The sequence below is a fragment of the Callithrix jacchus genome, chromosome 7, assembly GCF_049354715.1.
Source record: "Callithrix jacchus isolate 240 chromosome 7, calJac240_pri, whole genome shotgun sequence".
Taxonomy (NCBI): domain Eukaryota; kingdom Metazoa; phylum Chordata; class Mammalia; order Primates; family Cebidae; genus Callithrix; species Callithrix jacchus.
In genome coordinates, this window is record NC_133508.1 from 17,261,496 (window position 1) to 17,280,906 (window position 19,411).

The window sequence follows — 19,411 nt, forward strand, 5'->3', positions numbered from 1 at the left end:
TACCAGGGCCAGCTATGGAATGTTCCCTTGTTCCAGGCTATTCTATGGAGAATTGGGACCTGGGGGAAATGCAAGTTTTCTTTCCCTTTAGGGTAGATCTCAAATTTTTTCCATTCGGGTTAGATGCCCTGAGGTTTTTTCCATTCAGCCAAACTAGAGAACAGTCAAGACAGCGCCTGCAGGCGGGCGTGGCTGGGCAGAGACCTGTGGGGCGCGGCCCTGGACCAGGTGGGGCGTGGAGAGGATTTGAAGGGCGTGGCCTAGAAAGAGATGGGGCGTGGCAAGGGCCCACGGGGCGTGTCCTAGGAATCCGTGTGAGCGTAGCCTCGGGACGGGGGCGGGGAGAAGACCAGAGGGCGAAGTGGGAGGGAACAGGCAAGACAGAAAAGGCCCGAGAAGTTGGCCTGACGGAAGGTCTCAGGGTAGAAGGCGGCGCGTTGTGACCCGAGGTAAGGCGCCTAGGAGTCAGAGCGGGAGCTGGAGCTGTGAGCCCAGCAGGAGGAGTTGCGCCCGACGGCGCGCTCTGCGCGGCCGCGGCTCGCTGCAGAGTTCCTCGCGAGATTCCTGCGGGAAGGAAGGATTTTTCTGGCCGCTGGCGCTGAGGCCCTGCCGCCTCTCCCAAGTGCTTGAGGGAAGTTGCAAAGAGCGCCGGTCCCGTGCGGCGCCAGCTCCCTGTGGCTCAGTGCAGTGCCTGGGGGGCCTCATCGGGTAGCTGTGCTGGGTGAGGGTGGTTGTTCCCTGCTAAGTCTCCTTTAATAATCTTTTTTTTTTTTTTTTTTTTTTTTTAATTCGGGGTTCTCGCTTTGCTACAGAGGAGGGAGTACATTTGGCGCTTTCACAGCTCACTGCAGCCTCGACCTCCTGGGTTCAAGCGAACCTCCTGCCTCAGCCTCCTGAATAGCTGCGACTACAGGCATGTGCCGCCATGCCCGGCTACTTTTTGTATTTTTTGTAGAGACTGGTTTCGAGCCCCTGGGCTCTATCTGCCTGTCTCGGCCTCCTAAAGTGCTGGCAGTCCAGGTCTATATTTTTTGACAGTAAAAGCTAATCACCAGGGGTCATATGTCTGAGTCCTGTGCACTCTCACTTAATCCACTCTGCAGCTCTGTGAAGGATTCTCGTGATACTGACAGAGCTTAGGTACAGAAAGGCTAAGCCACACTGCTGGAAAGTTTAGAGATGGAAAGAAAGTTTAGAGGTGGAGTCTTTCGGACTCCACAGCCTGTGCTGTTACCCTCTTAGACCACCCCATTCTTTGTACATCACAGGTCAGTGGGAACTAAAGGTATACTCTTACATAGTCAGTAAGAGGGGTTGCCGATTTAAATAATTTTGAACCCAGAATGAGTAGAGCCTAATTCAAATTCTGGTTCCAGCTCAGTGACTTTCAACAAGTTGCTTTTCTTTTGCTTTTTTTTTTTTTTTTAAGACTGGGTCTCACTCTGTCACCCACGCTGGAGTGCAGTGTTGCCATCACAGCTCGCTGCAACCTTCAGTTCCCCGGTTCAAGTGATCCTCCCAGCTCAGCCTCCTACAGATGCACACCACCAAGCCTGGCTAGTTTTTATTTTCTATTTTATTTTTTGTATTTTTGGTAGAGACGGGGTTTTGCCATTTTGCCCAGGCTGATGTCAAACTCCTGGGCTCAAGCATCTGCCTGCCTGGTCCTCGCAAAGTGCTAGGATTACAGGCATGAGACACTGCGCCTGGCCTGCCTGTCTTTTCTAGACACATTAAGGTAAGTGGTCTCAGGCCTGTAATCCTGGCACTTTGAGAGGCTGAGGCAGGTGGGTCACTTGAGGCCAGGACTTCGAGAACAGCCTGGCCAACATGAACCCCTTTCTCTACAAAAAATTAGCCGGGCATGGTGGCAGGTGCAACTATAATCCCAGCTACTGGAGAGGCAGGAGAATCGCTTGAACCTAGGAGGCAGAGGTGGCTGTGAGCTGAGGTTGCATCACTGCACTCCAGCCTGGGCAACAGAGCAAGACATTGTCTCAAAAAACAAACAAAAAAAAAGGTAAGTTGTCTCTAGGTCTCTAGTAGATCTAATAATCTGTGGATTTATGACGATAAGATTATGATTTTATCATGTAATGATACTTTGGGCTATTTTTTTTTCTTTTTTAATTGGGCAGCCCTCAAACCAGAATAGATTCAGAGGGTCTTCCTATTTTGGATCCAATTTGGTGCTGAAATTACAAGGTAGTCAGGAAGGGTCTGTGTATTCAGTTGAAAAATCAACAAATATGTATGTTAGAGGTCAGTGGGGGAGGATCCACCCGAAGCGTGGCTAGTGAGACAGGAGGAAAATCAGGACAGCGGCTATTTTGGAGGGACTTACTGAAAGATGAGTTTCACTGGGCAAATTTCCCCTTCTTGGTGAATAACAGAAGATACCTTAAATATGGCTGAAGTGAGAAGCATTTCTGAAAAAGAATGCAGTTTAATACACTTTGAAGTGTCAGTAAATTTTGAGCCAAATAGGATGGGAGAGCAAGAGAAGACAAAAATAGATCATTTAGAATCTGGAGAAGCACATGCCTGTGTACTCAGTGCCAGGGCTTGGCCATAGGGTCCCTGTGACTATTTTAAGTAGAGTAAGTGGCCCTGATGCCAGGGGTTTAGAGACTGCTCTTGGATTGAAGCTTAGAGACAAAACGATGAACTGTATTGCATGAAAGGAGCTTGGTAAATGTCCACCTTTGCTTCCATGTGCTCTAAAATGTTAATATAGGAGGAATGTTTATCCTCAAATATCTTCTTTTTGAAATATGTATTTATTCATTTATTTTTGTAGAGATGGGGTTCTGGTTTTGTTGCCCAGGCTGGTCTTGAACTCCTGGGCTCAAGTGATCCTCCCACCTCAGCCCACCAAAGTGTTGAGATTACGGGCATGAGCCATGGCACCTGCCAACTTCAAATCTATTAAATGCCTCAGTAAGCCATATCATAACAATACTGAGAATTTCTGATCAAGCTCTAGTCTGCTCAGTATCCCTGTGAATTTGACTGAGATAGTTGTTGAATATTTTTCATACATCAAATGTGGCTTCATTCTGTTTTCTTTAGCTGCTGTTTCAAGTGTATTTTCAGTGGTCCAGGTTTTCCTAATAAGCATTTTTTGTTGTTGCTTTTGGTGGCAAGGTCTCACTCTGTTGCCCAGATTGGAGTGCAGTGGTGCTATCTCTGCTCACTGCAACCTCGCCTCCTGGGTTTAAGAGATTCTCCTGTCTCTGCCTCCCGAGCAGCTGAAACTGCAAGCACACACTACCACGCCCAGCTACGTTTTTTTTGTATTTTAGATAGAGATGGGATTTCATCATGTTGATTAGGCTGGTCTCGAACTCCTGACCTCAGATGATCCGCCCACCTCATCCTCCCAAAGTGCTGGGATTACAGGCATGAGCCAGCACAGCCAGCCCTTAATAAGACTTTTATAACAAAAGGCTTCTCATTCATAGACATCCTCTCTTACTTAAAAAAGAAAAAAAATATCTAGTTCCATTTGGCATAAACCGGCTCTGTGGTTCTGCCTATTCTGTCGAAACAGTAACCACTGAGGAGAAATACCTCTGCCTGCTCAGCGTGGGAGCTGTGTTAGCTATTTTCCCTATCCCCTTCCAGGTAGGTATGTCCATGTGACTTGTTTGGCCAATGAAAGACAAGTGGAGTGACCTGTGTCACTTCCAGGTAAAAGCATGTGAAAAGCCAGTGAAAGATCTGTCACAATCACTTTCCCTCTACCACAGTGACCACCCAGATAGAGGCAGCGCTTTTAGTTCATGTCATAGAAAGAGGACAGTGAGCGGAGCCCCCTTCCATACTGTGTTAGACATATATGATGAGCTAGAAATAAACTTTTGTTGTGTTCAGACCCTGAGATTTGGGGATTTGTGTGTTACTGTGGCCTGCCTGGTCAAGCCTGCATAGTGAATATTATCAGCTAAGCCACGTGTTTGGGGATTTCTGGCTAAGGTTTACCAGACACCTTGGGAGCATCAGGGAGGGTGCTGAAAGAGGCTTGTCCTATGAATCATGCTCCTTATACTGTGTGAGAGTTGGCAGGTTTGCTGTTCCCATCATGCCCCAGTCCACTTTGTGATTTTAATCGAAAGGGGCAAAAACGGCATTTAGATGTTTAATTATATTCTGTAAGGGCAGACCGTGTTAAAGTGTAAAATACGTAAAGCCTCGGTGCGTGGAAGGGATAGGAATCAAGGCTTTCATTTTTACTTTGAAAAACACAATTTATATATTTTTAACAATTTTCAGTGCACTTCCAAGTTTTCCAATACAGAGGAATGTTCGTGGGTGAGCTGTGAAAAGATGATTCTTCCCAAATGCAGTTATCAGTGGATGCATTTCAGAAATTATTTGTCACTGAAGGACATTTGAAATGAATCATCCATACTTACCATTGACTAATACATTTTTTTTCAGGCAGTTTCAAGGAGTATTTTAAATATGATTTCCCGGCTATCTGATTTTGGGTCTGAGTATCAGACTTAGGTTTTGCTATGAATGTCCTGGGGCGATGTGTTCACTCTTTTATTCTGAGTTAAACAGAAGTGAAGCAGGGAGCATTGTGCTTTGGGCAGAGCTGTACTGCATTCTTAAGGGATGCTGGCTATAAATCCAGTCTCCCTAGAGGTTAGCAGTCAAAGTTCTCCCCCTCTCATACTCAGGCAAGTGATATGATGATGATAAATTGCTTGGACATGACTGCCCCAAGCACTAGTGTGATGAATTGTGTTGTTCAGGGCAGGACCGAAGATCTTCTGTTGTCAGTCTGCAATGCTAAGTATTGGCAGAATTCGTAAATAGCCTTTTGCCAGTGGTGGTCTCTGCTTTACATATTAAATTCTCTGTTTTCACAGGTTGTGGTTCGTAGTCATCTGTGTCCCCCACTGAATTCACTTACATAATCAGCCTTTCTTTTTTTTCTCCTGTTCCCTACTCCTTAAAAGGGTGGGATGTGCTCACTTGTATATAGTAAACGTTCAATTCTTTCTTCACAGAAACTGTTAAAATAGTAATTATTAGTTCTTTTCGTTAAATCAAAAGTAATATCAGCTTATCTTGCAGTGGCTTAACTGGGTAATTATTTGGCATTTGAAAAGCACTTTGAAGAGAATATGGGTAAATATTGTTAATTTCATGCTCTTTTGTGTACCTGAAATCCCATTGAGACCACAAAATTCTTGGTTTACTGTGTACCCACAAAATTTCTTCCGTGATGTGGCTTACTGTTTTCAAAATTATGTGTGTATTGATTTTTAAAAGTATTTTAAATATTTTCATAAACTCTCAAAGTTATCTCATGTTTATACCTTCCCAATTCTACATGTCTCATCTCCTACATTCCTTGTATACCTGAAAGGTTAAATGTTATCAGTCTTGCTCTCTAAAAGTTTGGAGCACAGATAAAGCCTGACCATGTAATTAAATAGTTGAAATAAAGATTTATTTGGTCAGAGTCCATACACTGAGCTGTCATCTGATTGTCATCAGAATTTGTTTAAAAGGGTTAGGTTGGCCAGGCATGGTGGCTCATGCCTGTAATCCCAGCACTTTGGGAGTCCAAAGTGGGAGGATTGCTTGAGCCCAGGAGTTCAAGACCAGCCTGGACAACATAGTGAGATGCTCCCATCTCACTAAGTGATTCTCCTGTCTCAGCCTCCTGAGTAGCTGGAACTACAGGTGCACACCACCACACCCACCTAATTTTTTTTTGTATTTTTGATAGAGACAGGCTTTCATCATGTTGATCAGGCTGGCCTTGAACTCCTGACCTCAGGTGATCTGCCCACCTCAGCCTTCCAAAGTGCTGGGATTACAGGCATAAGCCAACATGCCGGGCCCTTAATAAAACCTTTATAACAAAAGGTTTCTTATTCATAGATATCCTCTCTTAAAAAAAAAAAAAAAAAAAAAAAAAAGAAGAAGAAAGGAAGAAAAATCAAATGTCTATTAAATAAGTAAGTAAATAAATAGATTGACTTTCATGTGCCTGCCCATCTCTTTTGACAGATTTTCTTCTCTCTTTATGTGCTGGGTCTGCCCTCTCAAAGTACCACAAACTGGGTGGCTTAAACCACAGAGTTTTATTTTCTCACAGTTTTGGCAGCTGGAAGTCCCAGATCAAGGGGTCAGCAGGGTGGCCTCTCCTGAGGCCTCTCTCTTTGGCTTGTAGATGGCTGTTTTCTCTCTGTGCATGTCTGTGTGCTAATCTTTTATGGGGACACCAGTCCTATTGGATTGGGACCTACCCTAACCATCCCATTTTAACTTAATTACCTCTGCAAAGACCCTATCTGCAAATACAACCACATCCTAAGGTGCTGAGGGTTAGGGAGACAATACACAGATTTTGAGGGAGACACAATTGAGCCCATAATGCTACTCTACAATAGTAATGATCTGTATGGAAACAATGTTTTTGGAGTTATTTTCATTGATTGTGAAATTTGACCTTGCAAGTGACGACTAGGCATCTTTGGAGAATCTCTTTGGTTCAGGAATTTTTTTTTTTAACTAACATTCCTTGGAGGAGAGCTTAATGCTTGTGACTTTAAACATTTATGTAATTGGGTTAAAAGGGAAGCAACCTTATTAAATGAATTGGCTATAGTTCATCGAGCAGTTAAGAAAAAAATGTACGTAATCAAGCGTACCTTGCAGTCTGAACGACAAACATCCAAATATCTGTTGTTAGAACTCACAGATATTTTTACCCAAAATTTCCTCACCGAATCAGAAGCTGACCATGATTAGTCCATGTCCTTTCTTGTACCATCAGAAAGGGTAAATGGAGCCAAATGATGCTGTGGTCCTATCTCAGCTCTTGCTATAAGGTGGTATCTTCTGCTCATCTTGCTTAAATATATTGTGTCTTATTACTGTCCTGATATTATCGACTGAAAACAGAAAGGTCTGAGGAGAGATGTGAGCCTAAGAAGCGACAACAGCTCTTTTCTTTTCTTTTTTTCTTGAGACAATGTCTCACTCTGTCACCCAGACTAAAGTGTAGTGGTAATCATAGCTCACTGCAGCCTCGAGCTTCTGGGCTAAAGCGATCCTTCTGAGTAGCTGGGATTGCAGGAGCTCCACACTGCCTGGTTCATTTAATTTTGTTGTTGTTGTTGTTTTGGATAAAAGACCTACAGGGAACTTTGTTATCTTGCTTTTATCTTCACTAGGGCACTACCCCTTGAGAAGACCAGGTTGGCTCCTGGCACAGGTATATACCTGGTTAATTAAAAAAAATTTTTTTTTGTAGGGATGGGGTCTCACTCTGTTTACCAGGCTGGTCTCCAACTCCAAGGCTCAAGTGATCCTCCTGCCTTGGCCTCCCAAAGTGGTGGGATCTCAGGCATGAGACGCCACACCTAGCTAGCAAAGCTCCTATATTCAAAGAAATATTGGAGTATGTGAAGGCACAGAAGGCCTCAGTTTGACATTATCTATCCATTCTATGATGCATACTATCTTTGATTCTGACAAGCTTTTATAGTGTTCTTTCCGAATAGAATAATAGGTTTTTTTTAGTCCTTAAAAAAATGTTTTGTAGTAAATTGGTAGTTGGAACTATTAGAGGGTTGTTACATGGGTATATGAGTATATAGGTAAAATTTGGGGTTTTGAATGGGCTGTAAAACACTTTTCCCTTTAAAACTGTTTTAAGTGGAAATTTATTGTTGAAGCTATGTGATGGATGCATAGGGGTTCACTATACTATGCTCTCATTTGTGAATTTTTGAAAATGTCCATATTAAAAAGTTTAAGTAGAAGGTTTTTTTAAAGGAGAAGAAATGAATGAAATATATGGCCTCCTGTGATGCAAAATTTGATAGTTATTTAAGGGACAGATTAAATGAGGTGTGCATACCTATGTTAGACAATAGTAAGTTGAATATGGTTTTGACTACCAATCACTCTGGAGAAAAGTATTATTGATGCTGGGCATGGTGGGTCATGCCTGTAATCCCAGCTACTCAGTACGCTGAGGCAGGAGAATGGCTTGAACCTGGGAGGCGGAGGTTGTAGTGAGCTGAGATCATGCCACTGCACTGCAGCCTGGGCTAGAGAATGAGTGAGATTCTCTCTCAAAAAAAAAAAAAGAAAGAAAATTACTGTTTAAACCCTTATCCAAGAGTAGCTGGAAGACCATCTTCCCCAGTTTTGGCATAGATTATTTAAGACATGTTTTTATTTATCCTTCTCTGGCATATGACATGCCTATTACTTCCATGAGTCAGTGCCTTTTTCCCAGTTAGCATTTCCAGGCTCTCAGGCTGCAGTTTCTCCAAGTTCAGTCTTTGATTTCAGAGCCTGTCTGTTAGCTGTGACACAAAGCCAGTGAATATAGAAACTTACAAAGAGGCCACTTGCCTCCAACGCACCAGTACACCATGCGTGTCTAGTGCCTTCTGCCCAATACCTTCTCTAAAATCATTCTCCACTGTTCCAGGAAGGATCCTACAGGCTGACATCAAGGAAGCCATACTCTGTCCTTGTTCTTCAAAGGACAGTGCCTCCTGAGGGGCTGGCATAGCCAGAGCCCATCCAAGTCCTCCAGCCTCCACTTCTAGGATTAGACGTTGTCTTGGGCCTGTGAGTTTCGCTCACATTTCTGCATAAGTGTCGGGCCTGACATAGATTCCCTTTTGCTTCTGTGCTGCTTTGAGCTCGCCCCATTATCATTTAGTAAAGTGCATCTTCAACTGTGTGCCAAGTATTTGGAGCAGTTCAGTGCGTAAGTGGCAAAGAATTTGCTATTTCAAATACTGACATTACTGAGACTTTGACTTGCAGTCATAGTTGATCTTGAATGTTTGGGGGTGGGGAGAAGGCTCTTACAAATAGAGTTGCAGTGCGCCGTGCCCCGCAACTTTTTTCTGAGACGGAGTTGCTCTGTCACTCAGGCTGGAGTACAGTGCTGCAATCTCGGTTAACTGCAACCTCCGCCTCCTGGGTTCAAGCAGTTCTCATGCCTCAGCCTCCCAAGTAGCTGAGATTGAAGTCATGTGTCTAATGCCTGGATAATTTTTTGTATTTTTGCTAGAGACATGTTTTCACCATGTTGGTCAGGCTGGTGCAGTGATTCTTGCTGATGTTCAGATGTTAACTTTTCACTCTTTGCCTGTTAGTGTAGTTGGATAGACAGATGAAAATATTTCAAGTTAAAAGTTCAAGTTTAAAATATTCTCCATGCAGATTCCACATAGTTCCATTTGTTTATTGAATTTAGTTGTTAGATTTGTTATATAAAGAACGTATACAGTTTCTTAGCATTAGGAATATTTCATGGACCATTGCTACTAGTTATTGTTGCTATGGTAAGGTCAAAAGGATTAATTTTTTAATTCTTTTTTTTCTTCTGATAGACCATCAGGATTGTAAAATATTTTTTTGTTTGAGACAGTGTCTCCCTCTCTTGCCCAGGCTGGTGCAGTGGCATGATCTCAACTCACTGCAACCGCTGCTTCCTAGGTTCAAGCAATTCTCATGCCTTGGCCTCCCGAGTAGCTAGGATTACAGGCGTTCGCCACCATGCCCAGCTAATTTTTGTATTTTAGTAGAGATGGGGTTTCACCATGTTAGCCTGGCTCATCTTGAACTCCTGACCTTAGGGACAATCTGCCTGCCTCAGCCTCCCCTAGTGCTACAGATTACAGGTGTGAGCCACCATGCCAAGCTTTTTTTTTTTTTTTGGCAAGGTCTTGCTCTGTTACCCAGGCTGAAGTTCAGTGGTGCTATCATAGCTCACTTCATCCTTGAACTGTGGGGCTCAAGCAATCCTCCCACCTCAGCCTCTCAAATAGCTGGGGCTACAGGTGCATGCCACCACACCTAAATATTTTTATTTCTTTTTACTTTTGTAGAAATGAGGTTTCACTATGTTGCTCAGTTCGGTGTCTTGAACTCTTGGCTTCAAGTGATCCTCCAGCCGCTGCCTCCCAAAGTGCTAACATTACAGGTGTGAGCTACTACAACCAGCCTGTAAAATATTTTTTATGTAGAATTTTCGTCATGCGTTATGTAGTGACACCAGTTTTCTTTAACCTATTTTCACTTCTCTTTTTTTGTGTGTTAGTAATACCTTGGTCAAAATAGGTTTACATTAATTATTATTATATAACATAACACTTTCACTACTTTAGCATTAAGGGCAATTTTTTTATAAGTTGTTTCTATACAAAGAATGATGTATTAAATTTAAGAGTTGTTATCTATAAATATGGGAAATCTCTGTAAGTGGCTATATTATCTCTGAATCTAAGGTCTTGGTCCATATTCTTAACGCCATACATCATATTTGTATATATGCCTGTGTGTTATTCATGTCTGCATATTGGGCAGAACCATCTGTGAACCAGGCCCTTGCCTTCTCTTCCTCTGTCAGCTGATCATAGGGAATTCTCCATGATGCCATTGATGCAGGCTTGAGAGAGAAGGCAGGGTGGCAGGAGTGGAGACCATGGGCATTTGAGCCATTTCCTCATATAACTTACTTGTGTCTTCAGGACCTGCTTGAGCCCAATCACTTATATACCACTTCCATTTGATGATGGAATGCTGCTGTGCACACCCCGTGTTCCTGCTGGGTGCCTCAGAAAGCACCCAATTCATGATAAGCAGTTCAGGTCACATGGTGACTTGAAAACCCAGAGTCAAATGTTCAGTTTCTACCAAGTAACAAGCCAAGAGCTGTCTCTCAAAAGGAGACTAGTTATCTACAGAAGATGGCAGGGCCTTGCTCCAAAATCCTAGAGGCCTCCGCTGTGATTCACCTCTGGGGGCCTGCCAAAGGCCCCAAACAGGGTTCCTATCTGCCACTGACACCCCAAGCACCATTGGATCTGCTGGGTCATATGTCCCAAGTGGCAGAGCAGCTTGTACAGCAGCCCGGACCTGTTGCAGAGCCTTCTCCTGTTCTGGACCCCACTCAAAACTGGCTGACTTTCAGGTCACTGGATAAATGGGCTGGAGTATCACACCCAAATCAGGAATGTGTTGCCTCCAAAAATCCAAATAGGCCCACTAGGCATTGCCTAGTGTACGAGGGGCCAAATGCAGCAACTTACTGTAATAGCTCTACAGGCCCCACACCACTGGACCCCTAGACATTTTACTGAGGTAGAAGGCCCCTGAATTTTAGTCAGATTTATTTTCCATCCCCTGGCATGCAAATGTCTCACCAATAAACCCAGTGTGTTTGCTACTTCTGATTCACTGGGTCTAATCAGCATTATGTTATCAATGTCATGAACCAGTGTGATATCTTACAGAAGAAAGAAGCGATCAAGGTCTCTGAACAAGATGATGACACAAAGCCAGAGAGTTGATACACCCCTGAGGTAGGACAGTGAAGGTGTATTGCTGGCCTTGCCAGCTGAAGGCAAATTGCTTCTGGTGGACCTTTTGGGCAGGCATTGAGAAAAATACATTTGCCAAGTCAATGGCTGCATACTAGGTGCCAGGAGATTTATTAATTTGTTCAAGTGATGAAGCCACATCTGATATAGCAGCTGCAATTGGAGTCACCACTTGGTTAAGCTGATGGTAATCCACTGCCGTTCTCCAGGATCCATCTGTCTTCTGCACAGGCCAAATGAGAGAGGTGAATGGGGATGTGGTGGGAATCACCACCCCTGTGTCTTTCAAGTCTTTGATGGTGACATTAACCTCTGCAGTCCCTCCAGGGATGCAATACTGTTTTTGATTTATTTTTTTTTTCTAGGTAGAGGCAGCTCTAATGGTTTTCATTTGGCCATTTCCACCTAGTAGCCCTCACCCTACCAGTCAGGGAGCCAATGTGGAGATTCTGCCAGCTGCTAAGTATGTCTATTCCAATTTTGCATTCCGGAACTGGGGAAGTGACCACAGGATGAGTCCGGGGACCCACTGGACCCACTGTAAGTCAGACGTGAGCTAAAATTCTATTAATTACCTGACCTCCATAAGCTCCTACTTTAACTGGAGAACGAGAATGATGTTTTGGGTCCCTTGGAATCAGTGTCAGCTCAGAAGCAGTGTCCAGTAGTCCCTGAATGGTCTGGTCATTCCTCTTTCCCCACTGCACAGTTAGCCTGGTAAAAGGCCAGAGGCATCCTTGGGGAAGGATGGGAGAAAGATTAACAGTATAAATCGTCAGTAGTGCAGTGGTGTACTTCCTTAAGCGACCTGGCCTCCCCTTCATTCAAGGGGTTTTAGGTTTGTAAACTGATTCAAGTCTGGAATTGATTGAGGAGCTGTGAGTCTCTGTTTTTGTAATTCACATTAGTCATTTGTCCACTTGACCTGGAAGTTTTCTGTTTATACAAATTAAGTTAGAACGCGGTAGGCTTCCTATCAGTTTCACTTCTAGGAACACTGACTAATTAGCCAATACCAGAGTTCTATGCAAGTCAGACTATTCTGATTGCTGCTTTGCTTCTGTCCATTTCAGTAACAATGCCCACCTTGTCTTTGATGGTTGGGTGTCGCCACTTGGCCCCTGCCACCTTGAGATCCAATTATTCCCACTGCATGTAAATTTTGTAGTTAAGTGATTGTGGTTCTCACTGTAAGATCTGGCGCACAAAGAGCAGTCACGGGGCTCTTCAAGGATGCAGATGCTCCTCTCACAAATCTATTTCACAAGCTATTATGGTAAAGGGCATATCTTCTGGGCCCTCCCAGCTGGGATGGGTATGTCTAAAGTGACAAAATCGCGATAGCATCTTAATCTCCCTAAGCCCTTGGATCCCTTCCTCTACATTAAACCAAGGGAGATCAGGCATTTCTAGCTCACTCACGGTGGGCCATCTTTTGATTCACATTTCAGCTAACCAAACAAATAAACTATTAGAATCTTTTCTAACTCCCTGAGTTGCAACATTAAATGCAGAGTCCCTGCTTAGTGGGTCCAAATCAGTAAGTTCAGCCTGATCCAACTTTATGTTCTCTCCACCATTATCTCACACCCCTAATATCCATTCCCATGCCTGTTCTCCAGATTTCTGCTCATATAAATCAGAAAGCTCAAGCAGTTCTTTTGGAGTGTAGCACATCTCCTCATGGGCCATACTAGGGGCCTATTGGGATTTTAATCTAGTTATAGGTCTAGAAGCAAACAGGGGTATTATGGGTGGGTCCTGAGAAGAATCAACATTGTCTTGCCTAGCAATGGCCTCAGGAGAGGCCATCACTATTGTCTCAGGTAGTGCATGCTTAATCTCCTCAGACAAACGTGGAAAGACTGATGGCAGTGTGGGTGGTAGAGGGAATGTTGTCACCACTGGGGATGGGGAAGCTGTTTTCTCTGGCAAAAAGACTCATCAGAGTTTACAAGATCAGTGTCCCCAGCTTCATCAAGATACTCTCACACATCCCCATTCCAAGTTGCAGGGTCCCATTCTTTTTCAGTCAGTGCCCTCACTTTGACATAGACGTCTGATGAGACTGAGGGTGCACCTTTTATTGCAGGTCAGCCACTCACAGGATAAGAGCTTGTGTCTGATTTTCCACAATTTCAGCCCATTGTCTGTAGAGATAAGACTTTCACTCTGGGCAATCTTAGAAGACTTGCGGCTCATTATTTGCTTCTGGAGCTGGAAGTTAAAATCTCTAATCTCATCCTTTGCTTTCATTACCTTGTCCAGCGAACATGGTAGCAACCAACCAACTTTATTATATTCCTTGGTTCTCCACATATGGTCAAAGATACTATGTACAGAGTCAATAAACCCCTTCCCCTACCCCTTAAGTGGTGAATCAAGAGTATCAAATGCATTTATTTTGCATAACTCTCTAATCAGTTGACACTAAGGATTCTCAGTGTTCTCCATACTTTTGGAAGTAGAGTACTTAGCATTCTTGGGTGTCATCAGATTAAGCAGTCAACTTCAGAAACCCCAAAATGAACTAAAGAACCCCATCCTTAAGATTCTGTCTGTGGCCAAAGGCCTGAGAGCCCCTGGTAAACCACTGGTGTAAGTCCAAGAGTCCAGAAGCTGAAGAACTTGGAGTCTAATGTTCAAGGGCAGGGAGCCTCCAGCATGGGAGAAAGACGAAGTCCAGAAGGCTTAGCAAGCCTGGCCTTTCACCTTCTCCTGCCTGCTTTATTCTAGCCACACTGGCAGCTGATCAGATGGTGCCCACCCAAATTGAAGGTGGATCTGCCACTCCCAGTCCACTGACTCAAATGTTAATCTCCTTTGCCAACATCCTTACAGACATACCCAGGAACTATACTTTGCATCCTTCAGTCCATTCCAGTTGGCACTCAGTGTTAACCATCACAAGGTCTGAGAGTTAAAATTGGACAATAGGCTGAGCATGGTGGCTTACACCTGTAATCCTAGCATTTTGAGAGGCTGAGGTGGGCGGATCACTTGATGTCAGGAGTTTGAGACCAGCCTGGCCAACATGGAAAAACCCTGTTTCTACTAAAAATACAAAAACAATTAGCTGGGTGTGGTGGCATGCTCCTGTAATCCCAGCTACTCAGGAGGCTGAGGCAGTAGAATCGCTTGAGCTTGGGAGGTGGAGGTTGCAGTGAGCCAAGATCGCACCATTGTACTCCAGCCTGGGTGACAGAGCAAGATAAATCTCAAAAATAAATAAAATTGGATAATAGCTTTGTCTGCCTCATTAAAAGTTAAGTTTATATATCTGATGTGATGGGAGGGCTGTTACCCTCCAGAAAAGGAGTTAGTTCTTTAACAGATGAAGGAAAATGAACATTACAAGGCATTGTGGAGATGTTGCTAAGCTCTTTAATATTTGGAGACTCAGTATAATTTTCATCTATTCTTGTGAAACTTGATTTATGCTCATATCATCTTCAAGGGTGTTTGCTATGCCTAGATACTACCTTTACCACTAATTACTTCATAGTTTTTCTTTAAACCAATCCATTTTGCTTTAGGTCCGCCCTAAGCAATAATATCTATGAAATCACAGGCTTGCAATATTGATTACTTTCTTTTCTGAAACACATTAAAATAAATAAAACAGTTTTAAATGCCCATATATCACCTAAAATCAGTTTGAACCACTGGTGGGTTTTATATATATATATGTATATATATAATACACATATATAATATCACAGTTTTTGAAAGCACCGAAAAGAAAAACCAAGCAGATTATTGACTTTTTTTTTTTGAGATAGAGTCTTGCTCTGTCAACCAGGCTAGAGTGCAGTGGCATGATCTTGGCTCATGGCAGCCTCATTCTCAGGCTCAAGCAGTTCTTCTGCCTCAGCTTCCCAAGTAACTGGGACTATAAGTGCATACAACCACACTCAGCTAATTGTTGTATTTTTAGTAGAGATAGGGTTTTACTATGTTGGTCAGGCTGGTCTTAAACTCCTGACCTCAGGTAATCCATCTGCCTCAGCCTCCCAAAGTGCTGGGATTTACAGGCCTGAGCTACTGCACCCAGTTGTGACTTTTTGTTTCTCTTCTTTTCCTCCTCCTCCTCCTCCTCCTCCTCCCCTCCTCCTCCTCCTCTCTTCCTCCTCCTCCTGCTCCTCTTTCTCCTCCTTCTTCATTTATTAGTATTGTTATTTTGAGACAGTGTCTTACTCTGTGGCCCAGGCTGGAGTGCAGTGGCATGGTCTTGCCTCACTTCAACTTCCACCACCCAGGTTCAAGGGATTCTCCTGCCTCAGCCTCCCAAGTAGCTGAGATTACAGGCATGCCATCACACACGGCTAATTTTTGTATTTTTTTAGAGATGGAGTTTCACCATGTTGCCCAGGCTGGTCTCAAACTCCTGACCTCAAGTGATTTGCCTGCCTTAGCCTTCCAAATGACTGGGATTACAGGTGTGAGTCACCGTGTCCAGCCATTTCTTCTTATTTTTTTTTAATATAATAGAGGTGGAGTCTCACTATGTGGCCCAGGCTGCTCTTGTATTCCTGGGCTCAAGTGATTCTTCTGTCTCAGCCTCCCAAGGTGCTGGGATTATTGGCTTGAGCCACTGCACCTGGCCAGGTTATTGACTTGTTTTTTTTTAAATACTTATTTCACCATCCACTAAAGAGTAAAATTAATTTTGGTTAAGTTGGCACAAAATTTTCAGAGTAGTTTCTGTAGTTGTGTTGCGATTATTGGAAACTAAAAATTATACACACACACACACACACACACACACACACACATATATACATCCATGCTTAGACAGATAGTGGGTTATATAAACTCTAATTTGGGATAGAGCCAACCATTTTCAGTTGCTTAGGCAGTCAGCAATATTTATTTGAGGGCTACTATGAAGACACCATTATTTTATATTTGTGCCTCTATTCTTACAAGCGGTATGAAAAATGATAATGAACAATCTGGAACTTCTGGGTTGTGAGGTATTTTTATTTTGTGCATCTGTTAGTAATAATCTGTTGTTTATACTAAGTTTATAATAAAGTAAATACTGTAATATGGTCTGTTTCAGTATGGTTTGCCTAATGGAACATAGGAAAAAGACTTCATGTAGAGAAAGAGATCAGTAGGTTTCACAGTCGTAACAAAATGGTCTGTCTGATTTTCTATTATACATCCATCCCCATTCACTTAATATTTAAACAAATGTGAACAAATGGAGAAGCTTCTGGAGAGGACATTTAGAGCCCATGTAACATCTCTCCACGTAGACTCAGAATTTGTATCTGGAAGGAAGTTGAGAAATCGCTTTTTTCAACTCCCTTGTTTTATTAATGAGAAAACTGAGGTCCTCAGACTAAGTGATTTGCCCAAAGACATGCTTCTGGCCTATCTGCTTTGTTACATTTATGCAGTTGGTAAAGTTTTACCTTTTCTTCGTCTTGGGAAAATTGGGATATGTTAGAAAGCATTATGTTGTCCCACCTGTGTCCATTTTTTGGGGGTAGGGTGGACAATGAAACAACATCTATTTTATTTTAAAATACAGAAATCCCATGATCAGCCAACTCCACTTTGCGTCATTTTTGAAATACAGTAAATAAACATTAATTTTTGCTGACACAGAACATACTTTACTATCATTTGTACCAATAAAAAATTAACCTGCCGGGCATGGTGGCTCATGCCTTGCATCCCAAAACTTTGGGAGGCTGGGGTGGGTGGATTGCTTGAGACCAGGAGTTTGAGACCAGCCTGGGCAACATGGCAAAACTCCATTTCTACTAAAAATACAAAAAAAATTAGCCCGGCGTGGTGGTGCACACCTATTATCTCAGATACTCGGGAGGCTGGGGCATGAGAATCACTTGAACCCAGGAGGCAGAGGTTGCAGTGAGCCAAGTTCACACCACTGCACTCCAGCCTGGGTGACAGAGTGAAACTGTTCCAAAAAAAAATTTAACCTATTGAATTAGAGAATTAACCTATTGAATCAGGAAGTATTTATGTTTCTAATATACTTGAATGAGAGAGGAAAACATTTCTAAGCAATGTCAAGATATATTATATATAATAAATATTTCTGTTTTTATGGCAAGTAAGTATATGTACATTTAAACATTCCAAGTTCTTGATTTTTAATCTATAATTATGTCTAATAATAATAATAGAACAATACAAATACATATTATAAAGTGATAAATAATAAGTACTATATAGTAATGAAATGAAAGCTGATAATCAAATGTAACATAAAAATAAAATTTTATATTAAGGCATAATAAAAACTGTTATGAAATAAGTTACCTAAAGAATAAGCTGGCCAGGTAGAGTGGATCACATGCACCTGAAAAAATCGCTTTAAGAAGTGATTTTTCACTTCTCAGCACTTTGAGAAGCCAAGGCAGGTGGATCACTTAAGCCCAGGAGTTTAAGACCAGCCTGGGTGACAGAGTGAAGCCCTGTCTCTACAAAACATACACAAATTATCTCTGCTATTGGGAAGGCTGCAGTGGGAGGATTGCTTGAGCCTGGGAGTCAGAGGTTGCAGTGAGCTATGATCATGCCACTGCACTCCAGCCTGGGTGACAGGGAGACCCTGTCTCAAAACAAAACAAAGCAAAAGAAGAAGCGGAGTTGTTCTCCTGAAGCATCAGACCAAGGGTCAGAAAACAAAAGAAACTTCTGTGCAGAAAAACACTGCCCAGGCCCCAGTAGTCTTCTTGGTTTGCTTTTCATAATTGCAACCATAGTATAAAATGACTGTCACATGACAATGACAAACATAAATTAACAGGTGCAGTGACTCATGCCTATAATCCCAACACTTTGGGAGACTGAGGCAGGAGGATGTTTGAGCCCAGGAGTTTGAGAGCAGCCTGGGCAATATATCAATACCTCATCTCTACTAAAAATAAAAAAATTAGTGAAGTGAGATGGCATATGCCTGTTGTCACAGCTTCTCAGGAGGCTAAGCGAGGTGGATCACTTATATCTGGGAGGTTGAAGCTGCAGTGAGCCGCGATCATGCCACTGCACTCTAGCCTGGGCAACAGAGCAAGACGCTCTCAAAAAGTAAAAATGAAGACTGGGTGCGGTGGCTTATGCCTGTAATATCAGCACTTTCGGAGGCCAAGGTGGTGGATCACAAGGTTATGACTTTGAGACCAGTGTGGCCAACATAGTGAAACCCCCGTCTCTACTAAAAATACAAAAATTATCTGGGTGTAGTGGTGGGCGCCTGTAATCCCAGCTACTCGGGAGGCTGAGGCAGGAGAATCATTTGAACCCTGGCGGTAGAGGTTGCAGTGAGCCGAGATTGCTCCATATCACTCTAGTCTGGGTGACAGAATGAGACTCCATCTCAAAATAATAATAATAATAATAAAATAAATACAAATAAAATGAGCAAGCCAAGAAGTAAAGGTTTAATTTCATCTGATACCTAAACAAGAAGTCAAAGAAGAATAGGATAGCAAGTGCCATACTTTACCTAGGAAGTTAAAAATAACTTCAAAGGAAGGACAGCTAATTTTGTTTTTCTAATAGGTTTATACTGGATTGCTCCACAGCCTATTGGTAAAAGTCACTTTGAGCACTTAGAGAACACATCTTTATCCTTAGTGTGTTCCAATTTAAAAAGTGTTATTACTTCTTTTTGGAAACTGAGCCTCCGAGTAGTTCTGAGGTCTCCCAGGCCAGCAGAAACTGAGACAGGGAAAATGAGCAACCATTATCCCCAGGATGCGGTGATTTGCCGTAACTGAGAAGGCAAGTGAGTTTTCACAGTACAAAATGCGTTGCCAGTTGTTAATTCTTCTGTTAATGTTACCAGAGAGTACATATTCTAAATCTCTTCACCTGTGTTTTCAGACTCAAAGCAGCTCTAAAACATGTACATTCTTTCCAGTCAAGTTCACTTATCCATCCATCCATAAACGTTTATAGAATCCCGCTATGGGCCATCCACTGTGTAAGTGCTGGCTGTGATGCTGTTCTCTCTTCAACATTGAGAAGAGATGATTCTCTAAGAGTTA

At 42.8% G+C, this 19,411-nt stretch overlaps 1 protein-coding gene across 7 annotated transcripts in view; it reads left to right on the forward strand.

Annotated features, from left to right (window-relative positions):
• Positions 1 to 351: 351 nt before the first annotated feature.
• Positions 352 to 19,411, forward strand: part of PTER (phosphotriesterase related) — a 72,637-nt gene continuing 53,577 nt past the window's right edge. For all 7 annotated transcript variants that reach the window (XM_002750064.7, XM_008999986.5, XM_054258483.2 and 4 more), the window contains exon 1: positions 352 to 449. The gene's annotated coding sequence lies outside the window, so the exon portion shown is untranslated. The remainder of the gene's footprint in view (positions 450 to 19,411) is intronic.